This window comes from Leptodactylus fuscus, chromosome 6 (genome assembly GCF_031893055.1).
Source record: "Leptodactylus fuscus isolate aLepFus1 chromosome 6, aLepFus1.hap2, whole genome shotgun sequence".
Classification (NCBI taxonomy): Eukaryota; Metazoa; Chordata; class Amphibia; order Anura; family Leptodactylidae; genus Leptodactylus; species Leptodactylus fuscus.
In genome coordinates, this window is record NC_134270.1 from 91833527 (window position 1) to 91852979 (window position 19453).

At 38.6% G+C, this 19453-nt stretch overlaps 1 protein-coding gene across 1 annotated transcript in view; it reads right to left on the reverse strand.

Annotated features, from left to right (window-relative positions):
• Positions 1-4128, reverse strand: part of EYA2 (EYA transcriptional coactivator and phosphatase 2) — a 176503-nt gene extending 172375 nt beyond the window's left edge. Inside the window, exon 1 of the mRNA XM_075276795.1 lies at positions 3831-4128. The gene's annotated coding sequence lies outside the window, so the exon portion shown is untranslated. The remainder of the gene's footprint in view (positions 1-3830) is intronic.
• Between the last annotated feature and the right edge of the window lie 15325 nt (positions 4129-19453).

Below are 19453 nucleotides of genomic sequence, written 5' to 3' on the forward strand. Positions count from 1 at the left end.
TACAGCACCCATATATTGTATCTACAGCACCCATATATTGTATCTACAGCACCCATATATTGTATTTACAGCACCCATATATTGTATCTACAGCCCCCATATATTGTATCTACAGCACTCATATATTGTATCTACAGCACCCATATATTGTATCTACAGCCCCCATATATTGTATCTACAGCACTCATATATTGTATCTACAGCACCCATATATTGTATCTACAGCCCCCATATATTGTATCTACAGCACTCTTATATTGTATCTACAGCCTTCAACCCCCTGTCCAAGACAGGGACACTCACTTATTCTTTGTGGCTGCAATGAACATCTAAAGGTTACCATCTTCTGGCCAGGATAATATAGGATTATTGGAATATCTATGGTAGGGAAATGGGCCAGTTGTGTTTTATATGTTTTACTAGACATTGAGTCAATGCTTGGCAGGGCAGGGATTATATTAATGAGAAAGATCATTACAAATAATAAAATTTACAAATCTAAAACATGAATTGGGCACAAGAAAATGTCATAAAGCATTATTTATAGAATGATATACTGGACAGAACTGTATATATATTTGGGCTGAGAGGTCACTGCCATGTAGTCATACGAGGCTGTCTTATTCATTGTGTTATACAGTACAGTGAGAGAATGGGAAAAGTAGACTGTACATGAAGGAGTTTTTAGGAACAGACACCCAGCAACCCCGCTCGGGACCCTTATACATGAAATTCTAGAATTGCAGCAAAATAAGCAGAAATGTCAGTCACATCTAGTAGAAAACTGTTCTGTGCTTTCATGAGAAATAAGACATGAGTGACAGCTTTCTAAGAAGCTGGATAAACGATTGTGTAGGTGTGAATACAGCTCCATGTATATAACCGGCACAATGGTGGAAACAACTTTACGGAGAACTCTGCCCAACCCAGCGACCAGCAATCACAGGAATACCTTAGAAACATAGTCGTATTATATGAAGTTAATTTCAATTGAAATATGAAGCAAAGACCGTTTTATGAATTATCTATAGACAATTCAGTAAAATAGACAGCACCATCAGGTTCATTTTTTAAAGTTTTTGTTAACCATGACAATCATTAAAAAACACCCTAAAAACAATAAAAAGAGATTTTCCGATATTCAGGATATTTCATTCAGGAGTTAGTAAATCTCTTCAACATGTTGTTAGTATATACACAAGTAAGCCAGGTATAGCCGGAAGGTAAATCCCCTGAACAAAAACCACCCAGCAGCTCTAGGGTTAAATCCTCTAAATCCGATTTAATTAGACTCATTTACATTTTATGTCACCTTCAGTCCCACTTGTAAAAGTGACACAGGACACCTCACAACCAAAAGTAATATTGGAGTAACATTTCCAAATCCCAATATTATATAATAAACTGTTTAGTCCCATCACAAAAAACCCCATAGCGGATTATGCATTATAAATGTATACATATTGTACCATACAAATACATTCTCATATAAAGCAAAGAGTCTGCCTGGATGAATATATATCTATGTCTATAGATATATATTTTTCTTTTTCAATAAAATTTCCACATCACATTAAAATACAAAGGACCAAAAGAAGGAAACCAAAGACTAAACACAGACTTTCTCTGTAATTCCTGCAGATTCTCCACCATGCAAGTAACTTGGATATATTTTTTCTACGACCATCCGACAAACCAAACTATTTGCTAATCTACTGAATATATATATATATATATATATATATATATATATATATATATATATAAATTTGCACATTTAGCACATCTTGCTATTTCATTGAAAGAAAGTGTCTAAATAAAGTTTTTCACTCTTATTAGTGTCCCCCTGATCATCAGGACCAGTGTCACTAGGGGTGTCCCATTATTATGGAGTGTCTTAGACAGTATACATCCCTGCTGATCTCTAGACTTCCTCAGGTCTCCTGGAGACAGAAGTGTTTCTGATAAGGATTCCTTTCTTTCACCAGCTCACTATTTGCTAAATCCACAGGACGCTCCTGCGTTAGTTCAGCCATTGAGGAGTTTGTTTTACTAAATCCCGAGTTTTCCTCTTTTAACAAAGAAGTCATTCTGGCCGCATCCAGCAGCTCAATATTATGATAAGACAAGTGTTTCTCCTTCTCAACACCACCATTACCTGCCCAGGAGCCGTCGTATAAACAAGGGGAGCACTTTATACTTTGTGGCATTGCCCGGAGGTAAAAGCTCCACTAACTAATAACAAGTCACCAATGGGCGAATAATTGTATAAAGTCATCACATTGTAGAAAGCCATCTTATTGTAGAAAGCCATCACATTGTAGAAAGCCATCATATTGTCATCCTACTAACCAGAATTAGCTCTTATTTAGGCTTTAGATTTCACATATAATATAATATCTCGCACCTGAGAACAGAGACATTTTCTGAACGATTAATGAGAACATCATTAGATTATATTTACTAATCTTTAGTGTAAAGTAATTAGAATATATTATACTCTGCATATTACAAACTCATTATCATGTATCGGCTATCATGCTGTTCTGTATAGCCGCATTCACATTCCCTGCGATATATGAAGCGTCTAACAGAATGACATACCAATGATATATGAAAGAAAAGATAGATTTGTAGTCCCTATTCATGAACTCACTAATAAACTGCTCTATTCTAATCAATGATATAATGAACACGTCATGATCAATGTAACAAATAATATAATACTCAATGTGTTTCAATATTTATTCGCAAAATTCATTTCCATTCTAAAGAATATGTATTCAATGTGATTAAATAAAATGTACTGGGAGAAAAGAAAGAATTTCTACCATATTATACATTGTATAGACACACAAGTTTCTATAAAAGCCTTTACCTCTCACATCTTAAGTTAGATATTTTTGTGTCTTATTGCTTTCTTGCTCCATTACTGGTCATATCTTGTATTGAGCTTCAGTCTCTGAACACTAATTCTTTTTTTTTTCTTGCAGAGATTTAACAGCTGAATGTAATACAAGGGAATACAGTAAAATAAATGGATTTAGTATGAAATAAAGCAGTTGTGAAGGTGAAAGTCTAATAACTTCCTTCTAAGATTTGGCTGCCTTAAATCCTCCTGTAAGGTTCTGCTGCTGCCTATTGAACATCAGTAAATCACTTGGAGAAAGTCCTTGTGAACAGCTGGAAACCCCTTCCCCATTTATTGCCTTTATGAACCTAAAACTTAACTAAAAACTGATGAAGAAGCCGTGCAGAAGGGTCTGCTGAGCGGCAGGATTGAATTGGAAGGATTAATTGGCCTTTAATGGAAGCGATTAGTGCTCTGTGTGAACATGTCCGTACTGCTCTGCTTCGGGTTATTTTATTAGGAGGCTCTCCCTAAAATACAGTTAGAAATCCATTGCCATCCTAAAGACAGATCAATGTCGGATTTCAATATTTTTTCATTCTTGCTGCTTATTGTGTGCTTTTTTTCTTTAATGTCTAGATGTTAAGCTCATTAAAAATAATTACATTTTAAATAGATTTTCTCTTGTGTAATGATAATATTGATGTGTAATCTCATAAGAAGTATGGAGGGAGCCTGGATGAGGTTACCAGTATATAAGGGTTACATAAGTATATAAGGGTTACAGTCTGCTGATTGAATAAATATTGTTTCTGTTGAATCTCTGTAAGTTGTATCTGATCACAATCACCATCTATATAACTTATATACAGGATTTTGTCTTTCCTGCTACTATAAGAACTACATTTGTAAACCAAACTCTCTATATATACACTAAGTAAGAGGTGCTGAGTATATACAGGGCAGACCAAGCACTTACCACAGTCTAGAAGATGATCTCCTGTTTCTCCAGCCAGACTTGTAGTGTCAGCTTGCCGTGCAGCCAGTGGAAGGCTGAGGAAGAAGAAGTCAGTGAGGAAGTAAAGATTCAAGCTGAGACCAAACCGTGCAGACTCCTTGAATGCAGGGAAGGAGAGATCCCTGGCTTCTTGGCTCTTCAGAGATGCTTCCCCTTAATGGTGAAGTTTCTTTAATCATCAGATGTACATAGAAAACACAAGTGCGATCATACTGTCCAGGTGCTGTGCTGGTGACTGCCCTCCACATCTATAGGAGGGGGAGTAGTATGGACAGACTGTGAGGAGAAGGGGAGGGTGTGGAGGAGAGACACAAGGAAGGGGTGGGTGGCTTCAATCCTTAACACACAGGTCTCCAAATCCTTTGTAAAACAGGAGGACACTCTGCTGGGGCACAATGTCAACACACATATCACAGCTCCTATCAGCCTTTGTTTAACCATTACTTTGCCACAACTATATCACTTTCTGTTATTATTGGAAATTCCTATGAAAAGTAAAACCATAAAATGCCTGCAAAACTCCATAACACCAACAGTTAGGAATTTACAAGCTACACCAAGGCAACTTCAAGTTATTCTTCTAAGTTCTTAGGACTATGCAAATTTTACTAGCTGTGAACAAGTTAAAAATGAATAATGCAGCAGGGAGCAGTGTATGGGACCACAGTCAGTAAATAAGGTTGAACTTTGGGTTACAGTGAGGACTGTTTTATTCTAGGCTCACACTAGCATTCAGGTCAGCATAGAGAACCAAAAAATGGAAAGCCCATCCGCAAAAAAAACGGTTACTGGTGGACTCCAATTCAGATGTGATCCTAGCATTTGTATGCTTCCTGGATGAAATACCACAGATACAAATAACAGAGGTGTAAGGATAGGTTCACATCTGTGCTGATGTCCATCCAGTGCAGCTCTGTCATAAATTGCCAGACAAATAGTGCTGCAAGCCCAACCTTTTCATCCAGTGATTTTCAGTGAAGAGTGGCCATCCAATGGACCCCCAATTCTAGTCATTATGTATTAGATCTAGCCATTATACTCAGTGGGGTCCCTCAGGTTCTGTTCATATTTGCTAATTTTGTAATCTGTTTTTCCATTCTTCTGGTCTTCTCAAGGACCCTAGGAATGGAAAGGTGGTACATATTTGAACCTAGCCTAAGATTCCCTCCATCTTCAGTAATAGTAGATCCAGTATGTTTCTTTTCCATATATATGCATTCATGTGAAACCAGATATGGGCCTTGTGTAAAACATCTCTCTATTCCTCCAGGTTGAATGAACGTCTTTTGTAGACTAGAGCTACTCAACATTTTGTATCCATGTAATATTAAAATGACAAATATTGCAATGCCAGTCGAACCTTACGACAATGAAAGTTGTCACGCACAAACTGAAGCGTGTTCGCATTCTGCTTCAATACATACACAATCATTAGGTATGGTGTCTTACTATCACAATGTAATGTTACTTGACTATAAGTCACCATGCAGCATGACCCTTAAGTTGACCCCACTATTGATATGTGACTCTTTTGCTTTAGACTCCTTGTATTACCTTTCTAACACATTTTTTTTAACATAGGTTGTTGCACATTTACTATATGTGTCTACATTTATGTCTAATTTCCTACTTGTGTGCAATTTTGACAGACTAGTGAGGCACATGTCATTTAGTATTTACCTTGTATTATATCTGTCTAAAATGTGATTTCTGTCATAAATACAGACACTTTCTAATTTTTCAGTGAATTTTAGCTCCTGTCCATAATCTGTGGTACATTCTTGGCACATGGGATGCCATCTTGAAAAAAAAGTCACATATTCCTACAACAAAGTGGTGCTTTTTCTTTGAAAACTTGCTTGAGTTATACCACAAACCTATACCAGCCCTTGGTTGGCGTAGGTCTGCGACCAGCACATCTACTTGTGATAGAATTAGTAAGAGGCCTCTCTGTAATTTTACTGAGTTATGCACCAGCTGAGGAATCCGGAATTAACACTGGCGGAAGGATTGCCAGTTTTAATAAATTTCCACCACTGTGAAAGAAAATACAGCAAAAACGTGTTGTGATTTTTTTCAGTGGCATTTTCATTGAGTTGTTGCTGTTTTTTTCATCTTCTATTAAATCTATATAAAAAAAACCCAAAAAATTTGATAGTCCTCAGTAGTTGATACCTTTAATACCTTTGATACCTTTAGTAGTTGATACCGATTAAATCTATAGGGAAGCTCCCAATTCTGCAGCTACGACTAATTCCCCAATTTTTCTACTGGCTTTTATTTTTTGCAATGCATGGAGGAGATTAACCAAAATCTTCACTTTGCTGAAATACAGTATTTTTGTTCTACTGCATTCCTGCAATGTGGGGCCTTAGTCTTAGGCTAAGGCTTAGAGCCTTAGGGGTTTTTTTTGCTGCGCTTTTCTTTGCAGTTTTTCTTATTATTAAATTTTTAGGGAAACCGCAAGCATTTCTGCAGGTAAAATTGACATATTGAATTTTCCAAAATTTGTGCACATTTTACGACTCCAAAGTGTCTTCACTGAAATAGTAAACATGCCCAATTGTTGGTACAACTACTACCAGGAGGCACATATATATCTGGTTGTGCTTCTTTTTTATCTAAAAAACAGCACTGAGCCGTGTCTAATGTGATACCGTTGGTATATTGCACAATTTCCAAGGAATGGCCATAAACATAGATGTGATTATGGCCACAACTGCCTTAGATGTAAAATCTGCAAGTCTTCAGTAGGTGATACCTTTTTTAATGGCTAACTCATAATGATGACAGAATATGACGTTTCGAAGCTTCCTGACTTCTTCTGTAAAATCTGGTAAGTCACCAGTGGGTTTCCTTTGTGTTTCTTTGGCAATTAATAAAATAATATTCCTCAACAACTGGATGAGGTGTGGATTTCTTTTTTGACATCTGGTTTGGAGCTGGTCCTTCTTATGGTACTTCTTTTATATCTGTCTGGTTCATGCAGCATTATGTATTTACACCTTCTGGCTTTTCTACCAGGTAACATCAGCATTTGTGCACAAAATAAAGCAGAAATGTAAATGTATTTGTGTCAGGTGTTACACTGAAGATAATACATGTGGAAGCCCCTGCATCAACAGTCCAGCTTCACAGACACACAATCCACCGAATGGAATACAAGTGAATTGATTCACTTATTAGTCTTCTGAATTTACAAAATGAAATCACAATCCACTTGTGACACACCGTCTGGCACACTGTAATGCCAGGTCTACACATATTATAAAAGAAATTTACAATGTAGAATAAAATGCAAACAGTTTTTGTATGATGTGGATTTTATATAAGTGTGTGACATATCCTGATTCAGGTTTGCACCCATGACGTAAGAAATATAGACTTTAAAACCTGGGTATTTTGTTGAAGATTTCTCAACATGTTTTCCGAGGCTTTTTTCAAAATCTACAATGTGATAGAAGAATGGGGCTGCTAATATCTTCTGTCATTTTTGTGCTGAGATGTGATGACATCTCTTCATAGCACTGTTCATCTTCAGGTTAGGGAATTCTGAGCGTCTGATCAGCTGTACACATAAGGGTGTATATTCATGAGAAGTTCTTTTTCATGGTTTGTGGCATTTTTTTTGCAGTGAGATTCATAACCATGGCATCTATAAATAATATGTTGTTAGAAAAGTAATAGTATAAAATGCAACAAGAACATGTCCTGTAAATACACACTGAAGACTTGTTCACACTAATGCCTTACACTAAAGTGAGAAACAGTCATGTTTATAAATCACACTCCACCAGTGAAATTTGTGGTTATTCCTATTTTACCGTCTTGCACTGCCCTAGCTACTTTCTCAGTAAGTGCCACAGGCCCAGTCATACTTATAATCATTTATGACAGATTATTGTTGTAATAGGTTACATTATCTGGGGGGTCAGGGGGCAACATCGCTGCCCCATCGCTCCTCGGACTCACCGCTATAAGATTGTGAATTCCGAGGGATTGCCAACGGCCTGCCTACGCAGAGTTCCCATAGGAAGTAATGTGCAATATTCTGAAATATTATGAATTGGAGGACATTGGACTGGGGATCTGAGATCCCTCCTTCAAGTCCTCTTGTGGGACATGTAAAAGGTGAAATAAAAGAAACACACTGTTTAACTTACACAATAATAACCCCCCCCCCCCCCAAAAAAGCGATAAAAAGTTAAACAAAACCCACCTTTATATTTAAAAATAGATAATGTAAACAAAATTAAACAAACATGTTAGGTATCTCCATGTGCGTCTAACTCTCCACTATCTAAAAATAACATTATTTCTCCAATAATGTAAATGCAGTAAAATAAAAATAAAAAATTACCACAAAGCAATTAACGCATTTTGGTCATTTTGCTTACCCCAAAAAATAACAAAAATTGATCAAAAAGTCATACATAACAAACATTGGTACCAATAAAACGTACGCCCTTCAAATAAATAACCCTGACATAGCTCCATCAACAATACAGTAAAAAAGTTATAGGTGTCAGAATATGTCAACTCCAAGGAAAACCATTCATTTTCAAAAAAGTAACATTTTATTTATAAAAGTGGTAAAATGTAATACAAAGCAATATAAATATGGTATTGGCATAATTGTAATAACCTGCCGGACAAAGCTGCCATGTTATTTTTAATGCACAGGCTGTAAAAACTAAATGCAAAAAAATTATGATAGAATTGTGTTTTATTTCACATGGACCACAAAAAATGTTAAGAAAGCTAATCAAACGATTTTATGTACCCCAAAATGTTAACAAATGAAAGTACAACTCATCATGTAAAGAATGAGCCCTCACATAGCTATGTTGATAGAAAAATAAAAAAGTTATGAATTTTCAAAGGTGCAGAGCGAAAATATGAAAAAAGTCGCCGAGCATGAACGTACAAACTATCCTGTGTCCTTAAGGCTGAGGCCCCACGATGAGGAAAGGCAGCTTCTTTTGTTGCAGATTTTGTTGCAGTTTTTTGAGCCAAAGTCAGGAGCGGACTAAACAGAAGGGAGAAGTATAAGAACTTCCTATATATTTGCCATTCCCTCTGTAGCCATTCTCGGCTTTGGCTCAAAAAACCGCAGCAAAATCTGCAACAAAAAAAAGGTGCGTTTCCACACTGTGGGGCCTTAGCCTAAAGAAGTTTTTCAGGCAGAAAGCAGAAACATTTTTAATGAAGGTGTATTACATTCATTTTGGTTTAGAATCACAAGCTCTATGAAATGAGACTAAATTCTCAGAAAAGTTAGTGACCATTGTTCCCCATTGTATCTAAGCATCATCAGTGTGGAAACAGAGGAAGGCTGAGGCTTATCATAGATAAATGGTAAGTAGATGGGTTGCTTGATATAGATATTAGATACATACATATATAGATAATAGATATGGAAAAACAGAAAATTAAGATAGCACATCCTATTGTGAAGAGGTGCAAGCTATGGCAGTAATACAAATGCAGAAGCACTCTGTGCACAGCCCCAGGCCACAAATGGGCCTTTACTGTTATGTACAACTAAGAAACTTATGTTATTATTAATTATTAATTTATATGGGTAAATAATAGGTAATCGGAGTATTGCATTTTGAACTCTATTTTCATATAGCCTTGTGTTGTGCACAGAATGCTGCTGCATTTTTTGTATTTAGATGGATGGATGGCTAAATAGATAGATAGATAGATAGATAGATAGATAGATAGATAGATAGATAGGAGATAGATAGATAGATAGATAGATAGATAGGAGATAGATAGATAGATGATTGATAGATAGATAGATATTATTGAGAGAGATATATAAATTATGATAAGTAAGACTGACAGAGAGAGAAGATAGCTAGGTAAATAGATAGATCACTAGATATGTAGATAAAAAACATGTAGTATTTAGAGCAGCGGTATGTAAAACCTCAATGTGGGTGCAAATCCATAGGGTCCGGCAAATGATCCCTTGAGTAATAATCAAAAAGAAGCAGCCCTACAATATAGTGAAAAAAAAAAAAATATCCGATGTGAACCTTTTGTTCTTGGAATAAATTCACATCAGATTTTTTTTCACTTTCTTGGAGTGCTGCTTATTTTTCAGTAGATATGAAGATGGATAGATAGAGGGATAGAAGGATAGATAGATAGATAGATAGATAGATAGATAGATAGATATGGAAGGAGTGGATAAATAGACGTATAAGACATATAAACAGTTAAATATACAGATATTGAATAAGTTGATGCAACATGCAGAACATAGATATAGGTAGCTAGACGGATGTATAGATAAATACTATAGATAGAGATAGATAGAACGATGAATAGATACTGTAGAAAGATTCATGTCTATTCAAATAGAATGAGTTTCCAAAAGAAAGGAAAACTTTCCTTTTGTATAAGAACGACCTTCCGTCATGTTGAAAAAAAATACTGTCTCCTTTCCAGGACAGAAGTGGAGAGAGAGGGGCAGTAGGACTCCAGCTATGGAGTGAAACATAGACAGAAATGCTCATCTACCTCCTGCTAGATTCTTAATGTCTTATCCAGGCAGGACAAGCTGCCTATCAGTATCTTTACAACCTCCTCCTCCTTGTCTTTCCCCACTGCATTCCGTGTGTCTGGGAGAGTCAGAGTAGCAGCAGGATTCAGTTCTGTTCTTGCTGCCACCCCCAGACCCCAGACTTCATGTTGCAGTTTCCACAATTCCAGAGATCAGTTTCAGGGGACAGGTCACTACCTGTCCCCTGAGACTGAGCTCTGGAACTGTGGAAACGTGAAGTAATAGAAGGAATAACTGTGAGAGAGCGGCACAATGAAATGCCTGCTGCCTCTCACAAGTCCAAGAAAGATCAGCAGTTAAAGGGGTTGGCCACTTTCAGACCAATATTGAGAGACAAATGTTATGGTTTGTATAATAAAAAATTGTACAATTTTCCAGTATACTTTCTGTATCAATTCCTCACAGTTTTCTAGATTTCGGCTTGCTGTCATTCATTCTGTTACTTCTAGTGGATAAAGGTCTGACCATGGTCATGTGATTTACGGTCCATGGTCATGTGATGAGTACACGGGTGCTGCCTGTAATAGTCACAGCACAATAATCAGACATCTGCCTGGTAATCAGCTGTGCACCTGTGTGCAAGTCACATGACCATGGTCAGACTTTTATCCACAAGTAACAGAATGAGTGACAGCAAGCAGAGATCTAGAAAACTGTGAAGTATAGATACAGAAAGTATATTGGAAAATTGCATATCATGTTATTATATAAACAATAACATTTGTCTCTTAATATTGGTCTAAAAGTGGCCAACCCCTTTAAGCTTACTACGTACATACATATTACTGCCCCTATAATGACAATGCAGACGCTTTCCTGAAGTGAGATGCTCATCTTGCCTCATGGCTAGTATGGCCCTGGCCAGGCTACTTCACTGAAAAAAATGGTTAACCCTTGTTTAACCTTATTTTAATGGAAGAATAGACACACTTATTAACCGGTTAAGGACCAGGCCCAAAAGTATGTTAAAGACCAGGCCTCTTTTTTCAAAACTGACATGTGTCACTTTAAATGGCAATAACTTTGAGACGCTTTAACTTACACAAATGAATTTGAGATTGTTTTCTTGTAACACATTATACTTCATGTTAGTGGTAAACACTAATCAATATTTTTGCATTTATTTATAAAAAAACTAGGAAATTTGATGGAAATTTGAAAAAAATTGCAATTTTCAAAATGTGAAATTATCTGCTTTTCAGGCAGATAGTCATACCATCCAAATACATGAATAAATATTATCTCCCATATCTCTGCTTTATATTGGCATCATATTTTGATTGTCTTTTAATTTATTTTGGACGTCACAAGGCTAACAAGTGTAACAGCAATTTTCCAGATTTACAAGAAAATTCTCCAAACCAATTTTTTAGGGACCATTTCAGTTCTGAAAGTAATTATAAAGGCCTTTTTATTCGAAACCCCCATAAATTACCCCATTTTCAAAACTGCACCCCTCAAATTATTCAAAACAGCATTTGGGATGTTTGTTAACCCTTTAAGCATTTCATAAGAATAAAAATAATATGGCAGTGAAATTTAGACATTTCATTTTTTTTCACTAATACATTCATTTAGACCCAAAATTAACACATTCACAAAGGGTTAAAGGAGAAAATGCATCTGACAGTTTATTGTGCAATTTCTCCCGTGCACAGAAATACCCCACATGTGGGTGTAAACTGATTTTTGGGCACACGGCAGTGCATGGAAGGGAAGGAGCGACACTGGGTGTTTGAACAGCAGATTTTGCTGGAATAATTTTCAGCGCCATGCCTTATTTGCAGAGACCCTAGAGTACCAAAACAATGGAAACCCCCCCAAAAGTGACCCCATTTTAGAATCCACACCCCTCACAGAATTCATCAAGGGGTATAGTCAGCATTTAGACCCTACAGTTGTTTCACAGATTTTACTAACATTGGGATGTGTAAATGAAAAATTACTAAAATGTCACTTTATCTCCAAAGTTTTCATTTTCACAAGGGGTTAAAGGAGTAAAAGCCCCCCACAGTTTGTTAAACAATTTCTCCTGAACACGGCAATACCCCATATGTGGCTATAATCTGCTGTATGGGAACATGGTGGGGCTCAGAATGGAAGGAGCGCTATTTTGCTTTTGGATGGCAGATTTTGCTGGAATTATTTTTAGGTGCCATGTCGCATTAGCAGAGCCCCTAGAGAACCAATACAGTGGAAACCCCCTAAAAGTGACCCCATTTGGGAAACTACACCCCCCACAGAACATATTAAAGGGTAGAGTGAGCATTTTGACCCTACAGCTGTTTCACAGATTTTATTAACATTGGGCCATGAAAATGAAAAATTACTTTTTTTCCAACAAACTGTCAATTTAGCTCCAAATTTTTAATTTTCACAAGAGGATAAAGGAGAAAAAGCTCCCTAAAGTTCGTTACACAAATTCTCCTGAACACAGAAATGCCCCATATGTGGTCATAATCTGCTGTATGGGAACATGGCGGGGCTCAGAATGGAAAGAGGGCTATTTGGCTTTTGGAGGGCAGATTTTGCTGGAATATTTTTCAGGTCCCATGTTGCATTTGCAGAGCCCCTAAAGTACCAATACAGTGGAAACCCCCTATAAGTGACCCTATTTTGGAAACTACACCCCTCATAGAATTTGTCTAGGGGTAGAGTGAGTATTTTGGCCTCACAGGTGTTTCACAGATTTTATTAACATTGGGACGTGAAAATGAAAAATTACTTTTTTTCCCAATAAATCGTCCATTTAGCGCCATAGTTTTAATTTTGCAAATAGTTTAAGAATTAAAAGCCCCCCACAGTTTGTTACACAATTTCTTCTGAACACGGCAATACCCCATATGTGGCCATAATCTGCTGTATGGGTACATGGTGGGGCTCAGAATGGAAAGAGCGCTATTTGGATTTTGGAGGGCAGATGTTGCTGGAATAGTTTTCAGGGGCCATGTCGCATTTGCAGAGCCCCTAAAGTATCAATACAATGGAAACCCCTCAAAAGTGACCCCATTTTAGAAACTACACCTGTCAAGGAATGTATCAAGAGGTATTATCATTTTGAGCCTAAAATGCTTCCCAAAAATTTAATGTACAAAATGAAAATTGAAATTTTTTAAAATATGCCATTTCGGTGCCCAATACGTTGCACCCACTTTGTGTTGTCAGAGACCTGCACTCCTAAAACTATTAAGGGGCCATCCCGGGGGTCAAAAAATTATATATGTGGGTGTAAACTGCTGCTTGGGCACACAGCAGGGCTCAGAAGGGAAGGACCACTGTGCGTTTTAGCTTTTGGGGTACAGATTTAGAGGGACTTTCTGGGTGCCATGTTGTTTTTGCAGAGCCCTGGAGGTGCCAGTAAACTGGAATTCACCAAGAAGTGACCCCATTTTGTAGGGGCAATTTTAGGGTCTCTGCAAATGTGACATGGTGTCCAAAAACGAAGAATCTAAATCTGCACTCCAAAAGCACATATTGCTCCTTCACATCTGCGCCCTGCTGGGTACCCAAATAGCAGTGTATGCCCACATGTATGACACTGGTGTACCCCGGATAACGGACTTAATACCAATATGTGGGTAGAATCGGCTGTTTGGGCACAGCCGGGGACAGAAGGGAAGGAGCGCTATTTTGGTTTTTGGAGCACAGTTTGGTTTTTGGACGTCATGCCACTTTTGCAAAGCCCCTGAATTGCCAATAAAGTGGAATCCGCAGACATGTCACCCTATTTTGGACACTACCCCACTGATGGGATTTATCAAGTGGTGTAGCGAGAATTTTTAACCCTTGAGTGTTGCATTTATTTAGTATCCAGAAATGAAATCGCAACTGATAGAGAAGTTAAAAATGAAAATTTTACAGATTTGCCATTTCAGCGTGCAACATGTTGTGCCCGACTTATGTCAGCAGAGACACTCCAAAAACTGTTAAACGGGTATCCCAGGCACAACAGCTTTTAGAGCGTTCATCTCTGATACAAGGTGGACACAACATATTACGCACTGAAAGGACGTATTCCTGGAAAAATGGTCATTTTCACCTCTCACAATCCGCTTCGTATTCATTTATGGATAATAAGTTATAGCAACACTTGGGGGTTAAAAATGCTCTCTGTACCCCTGGAGAAATCCTTCAGGGGTGTAGTTTCCAAAATAACGTCTCATATCAGGGGATTCCACTTTACTAGCGTTTCAGCTCTACAAAAGTGTCATGGCATCCAAAAACCAAACCGTCTGTGCTCCAAAAACCAAATGACCCTTCTTCCCTTCTGTGTCCGGCTGTGCCCTAATATCAGTTTATACCCACATATGACATTACGTGCATTATCCGGGGTACACCAGTGTCATACATGTGTCATACATGTGTCATAAACTGCAGTTTGGACGTACAGCAGGGCGCAGAAGGGAAGGAGCGCTATGCGGCTTTTGGAGTACAGATTCAGATGTTTGGTATCTGGACGCCATGTCATGTTTGTAGAGCCTGTAAGGTACCAGAAAAGTGGATTCCATGGGGTACCAGGAGTGACCCCATTTTGAAAACTGCACCCCTCAAAGAATTTATCAGGGGGTGTAGTGAGTATTAGTATCCCGGACGTGACTGCACAGCGGATGGCGAAGAGGGAATATATAAGCTCTGCGGAGGACATTGCAAACACCAAATTCCCTACTATGTCCCAGTAGCTCCTATGATTGGGGGAGTCACTCTGGGGGTCACTCTGGGGGTCACTTCTGGTGTCTGTTCCCTCATAAGCTGTAAATCTGGGGTGTCCCCTGATATTCGCTTGCACAGCTTATATATTCCCTTCCTGACGCCGCCAGTTGTATTCTAATAATTTGGCGATTTTTGAGGGTTTTTGTCTTCACATTGTGAGATGCTATATTTTCTTTATTTTTCTGGTGACGCGGCCATATAAGGGCTTATTCTTTGTGGGATGAGATGCATTTCGTAATGACACCATTTTTGGGTGTCTACATCTTTATGAATACATTTTATTAACCCTTTTTTGCTGGATTTAAAAAAAAAAAATCAATCCTGGCATTGAGTTTTACTTTTTTAATTTTGCGCCATGCAGCGTACAGTATAAGTAACATGTTCCCTTTATTCTGCGGGTCGGTACGGTTACGGCGATACCTCATTTATATTATTTTTTTATGTGTTACTAGTTCTGCAGAGGAAAAACACATTTGGGGACATAAATCAATGTTTTTTGCATCGCATCTTCTAAGAGGCGTAACATTTTTATTTTTCGGTTGACAGTGTTGGTTGAGGGCTTATTTTTTGCGGGACAACCTGTGCTTTTTATTGGTACTGTTGTCGGATGCATATGACTTTTTGATCACTTTTTATAGCATATTTTGTATGGTGAGATGGCGAAAAATCATTACTTCCGGCGAGTTTTTTCCGTTTTTTTTTTCCCGACGTTCACCGTGTACATTAAATATTATTTCAGTTTTATTGTACAGGTTGTTACGGACGCGGCGATACCAAATATGCATTGCTTTTTTTAATTTTTAGTGCTTTTTTTATATAATTCATTTTGTATAGAAAAAAGGGATTTTTGGACTTTAGAACTTTATTACTTTTTTCATACACTTTTTTTTTTTTTTTTAAACTTTTTTTTTTACTTTTTCATGTGTCCCTTTAGGACACTTGAATCAGTTGATGCTTTGATGAAAGCATCAGCTGATTCAGCACAGTAGCAGACAGGACACGAGCAGGACATGAGCCTGCTCGTGTCCTGTAAGCTGCAGAGGAAGTGAGACACATCGCTCACTTCCTCCACCGCCTGGCAGGATCACCAGGTATGTGGGGCTCCGGTAGTCTGGGGTCACTGGCCAGACCCCAGACTACCTTCTACTGACATCGGCACCCCCCGATCTCGCCGCGGGGGGTGCCGGTCACTTTCAAATATCGGCGGATCCCTTTCGATCGCGCCGTGATGTTTGACGGCGCGATCGAAAGGGTTAACACGTCCAGTCGGACTCAGTTCCGACTGGACGTTATGGAGGAAGGGGTTAGGTGTTAGTAACACCTAACCCCTGTCCCCCCCGCACCCCTCCCCCCGCCAGAAAGGTACCTAAAGGCCGGACGTATTTCGGCAATAGTCCGGTCTTTAGGTACCAGCACATGAGGCCGTAAATTTACGTACGGCGGTCCTCATGTGGTTAATAAATGTGCTTTCCCCCAATCTCATACACTATACATTATCGTTGGCGGACGGCCCCTGTCTAAACAATGAGCTGTACCCACATTAAAGATGCAACCCATTTTTGATTTTCAACTGAAACATTGTGGCCATGGTGAACTACCGGTAATAATGTAGATGGTGTAAATGGCATGTAGGACCTCTAAAATAATGGGGAGTTGGGGATGTATACAAGCATACATTGGACATATGGTACTGCGTTTACCATGGCTGATTCAGGGGATGAGCGCAAGTGGAGAGATGTCACCCAAACATTGGTGGGTGGAGAAGTTGGGGCTGGTTACCTAAAGGCCCCTAAAGCACTTTTTCATCTGATCTACTTAAGAATAAAAGGCCAATTTTAATGAAAAATGGAGTTGTAATACAGAATAAGAAACACATCTTTGTATAGTGTAGAAACAGCCTTATAAGATATTTTCATTAGTTTAATACTGATTTTCCTGTCGCCAGTCTCCCTTTAAGAAGAATATGGAAGCATAATAATAATAATAATAATAATGATCATTTTATTAATATAGCAGAATATTCCACAGCATAGTACAAGTTAGATAAGACATGAACAGAGAATATCAGACATTACAGTGTAAAAAAGTTATTAAAGGGGTTATTCCACAAGTATTTATCCTCTACTTGGCTATTTGCATTGTATCTTATCAGTAGGGGTCTGACCACTGAGACCCTCACTGAACCTGAGAGAAGGGGTAAGTTATTGTGCATACAGCCTGACCATAGCTGTCAGCTGAATGTAGGCATACCCTTGCTGGACAGGATGCATCTTTGGTTCCATTCACTTCAATGGGAGTGCTGTGGATAGCCAACATACTGCATATGGTTATTTTCAGTGCTCCCATTGAAGTGAATGGAAATGTGGATGTGTCCCATCCAGCACGACATGTCTATATTCAGCTGGTAGCTGCAGTCAGGATTAATGCACAATCACTGAAATAAATAGCCCGTTTTACCATATCCTATTAATATTATAAATGTGAAAGTTTGTGAGTTTGGATGTTTGTGGGTTTGTGTGTTCGGATGTTTGTTAGTCAATCACGCAAAACCCGCTCGACCGATTTGGCTGAAATTTTCCACAAACATAGTTAATACACCCCATTGCGCAATAGGCTACTTTTCGTCACAATAGCGCACATACATTTTTCCCAGGACCCCCACAAACCCCAAATTCACATCGCCATCTCTGAAATCTCACACACTTTGGACCATAGCAAGCCACAAAATTCATATTGCCCTCTACAGCCTCGCCCCTAACCCCACACAATCACATATACATATACTTTACCACTTTGCCTCTCACCTTAACGATACTCCAGCAGGCTGCCTCTTTAACGCTCCGGAGCAGCCATGTTTGCCAACCCCCACCGCTCTGACAATCCGTGACACCGCCCACCCATGTCAATACCCCTAGGCGGTCTAATAAATGCAAAAAAAAAGTTTAAAAAAAGTAAAAAAAATATTAAAAACAAAAAAAAGGATTAAAAATTCAAATCACCCCCCTTTCCCTAGAACACATATAAAAGTAGTTAAAAACTGTGAAACACATACATGTTAGGTATCCCCACGTCCGAAATCGCCTGCTCTACTAAGCTATACAAATATTTTTCCTGTTCGGTAAACGCCGTAGCGCGAAAAATGGTCAAAAGTGCCAAACCGCCGTTTTTTCACTGTTTTGATTCTGATAAAAATTTTAATAAAAAGTGATCAAAGCAATAACATTTCCTGAAAATGGTAGAACTACAAAGTACACCCAGTCCCGCAAAAAAAGACGCCCTATTCATCCCCGTACATGCACGTATAAAAAAGTTACAGCTGTCGGAATATGGCGACTTTTCAAAAAAATTTTTTTTAACAGTTTTGGATTTGTTTTTAAGGGGTCAAAATGTAACTAAAACCATATAAATTTGGTATCCCCGGAACCGTAACGAAACACAGAATACAGGGGACATGTCATTTTGGTTGCACAGTGAACGCCGTAAAACCAAAGCCCGTAAGAAAGTCGCAGAAATGCATTTTTTCTTGAAATCCACCCCATTTTGAATTTTTTCCCTGCTTCCCAGTACATTATATAGAATAATTAATGGTGGCATCATGAAGAAAAATTTGTCCCTCAAAAATTAAGACCTCATATGGCTCTGGGAGTGGAGAAATAAAAAAGTTATGGGGTTTAGAAGGAGGGGAGTCAAAAACGAAAATCAAAAAATGCCATCGGCGGGAAAGGGTTAACTTCAAATACCTCTGTCCCAAAGTCACTATGTAAAGTTTCTCACAACACCGTATATATAGCAGCTCAAATACAAAGTAACTTCAACACAAAAGTCTCACGTATTCTCTGAATTACACGCCTGTATATACCCACTTCTACAATCACCGCAGACGAAGTCGCGGGTACCAGCTAGTTTACCATAAAAGTGAGGCCAGACTGAAGGGAAACCTGGAAAGGGAGGCTGCATGACAGGAGTTTGGCCAGGAGAAACTGACGAGGGGTATGGGAATGGTTATGTTGGCAATTAGAGGGAGGTGAGGAGCAACTTTGAGGGGTGTGTGTGTGTGTGTGGGGGGGGGGGGGGTAGGGGGTGTATTTAAATAAAGTTTTGGAAAATTTCAGCAACTTTTGTGTAGGCAGGGCAGGAGAAAGCCCCCACCCACTTTTTTTCTCAGTGTTGTAATTCTGTTTGCTAGGGAACTATGTCACAGTAGCTATGATGGTGGAGGTCCTCGAGGGTGGTGTAATCTGAGATGGTTGGGGTCGGGAGGACCCCATGGCAAAGACTAGACTTACCAGACCATTGG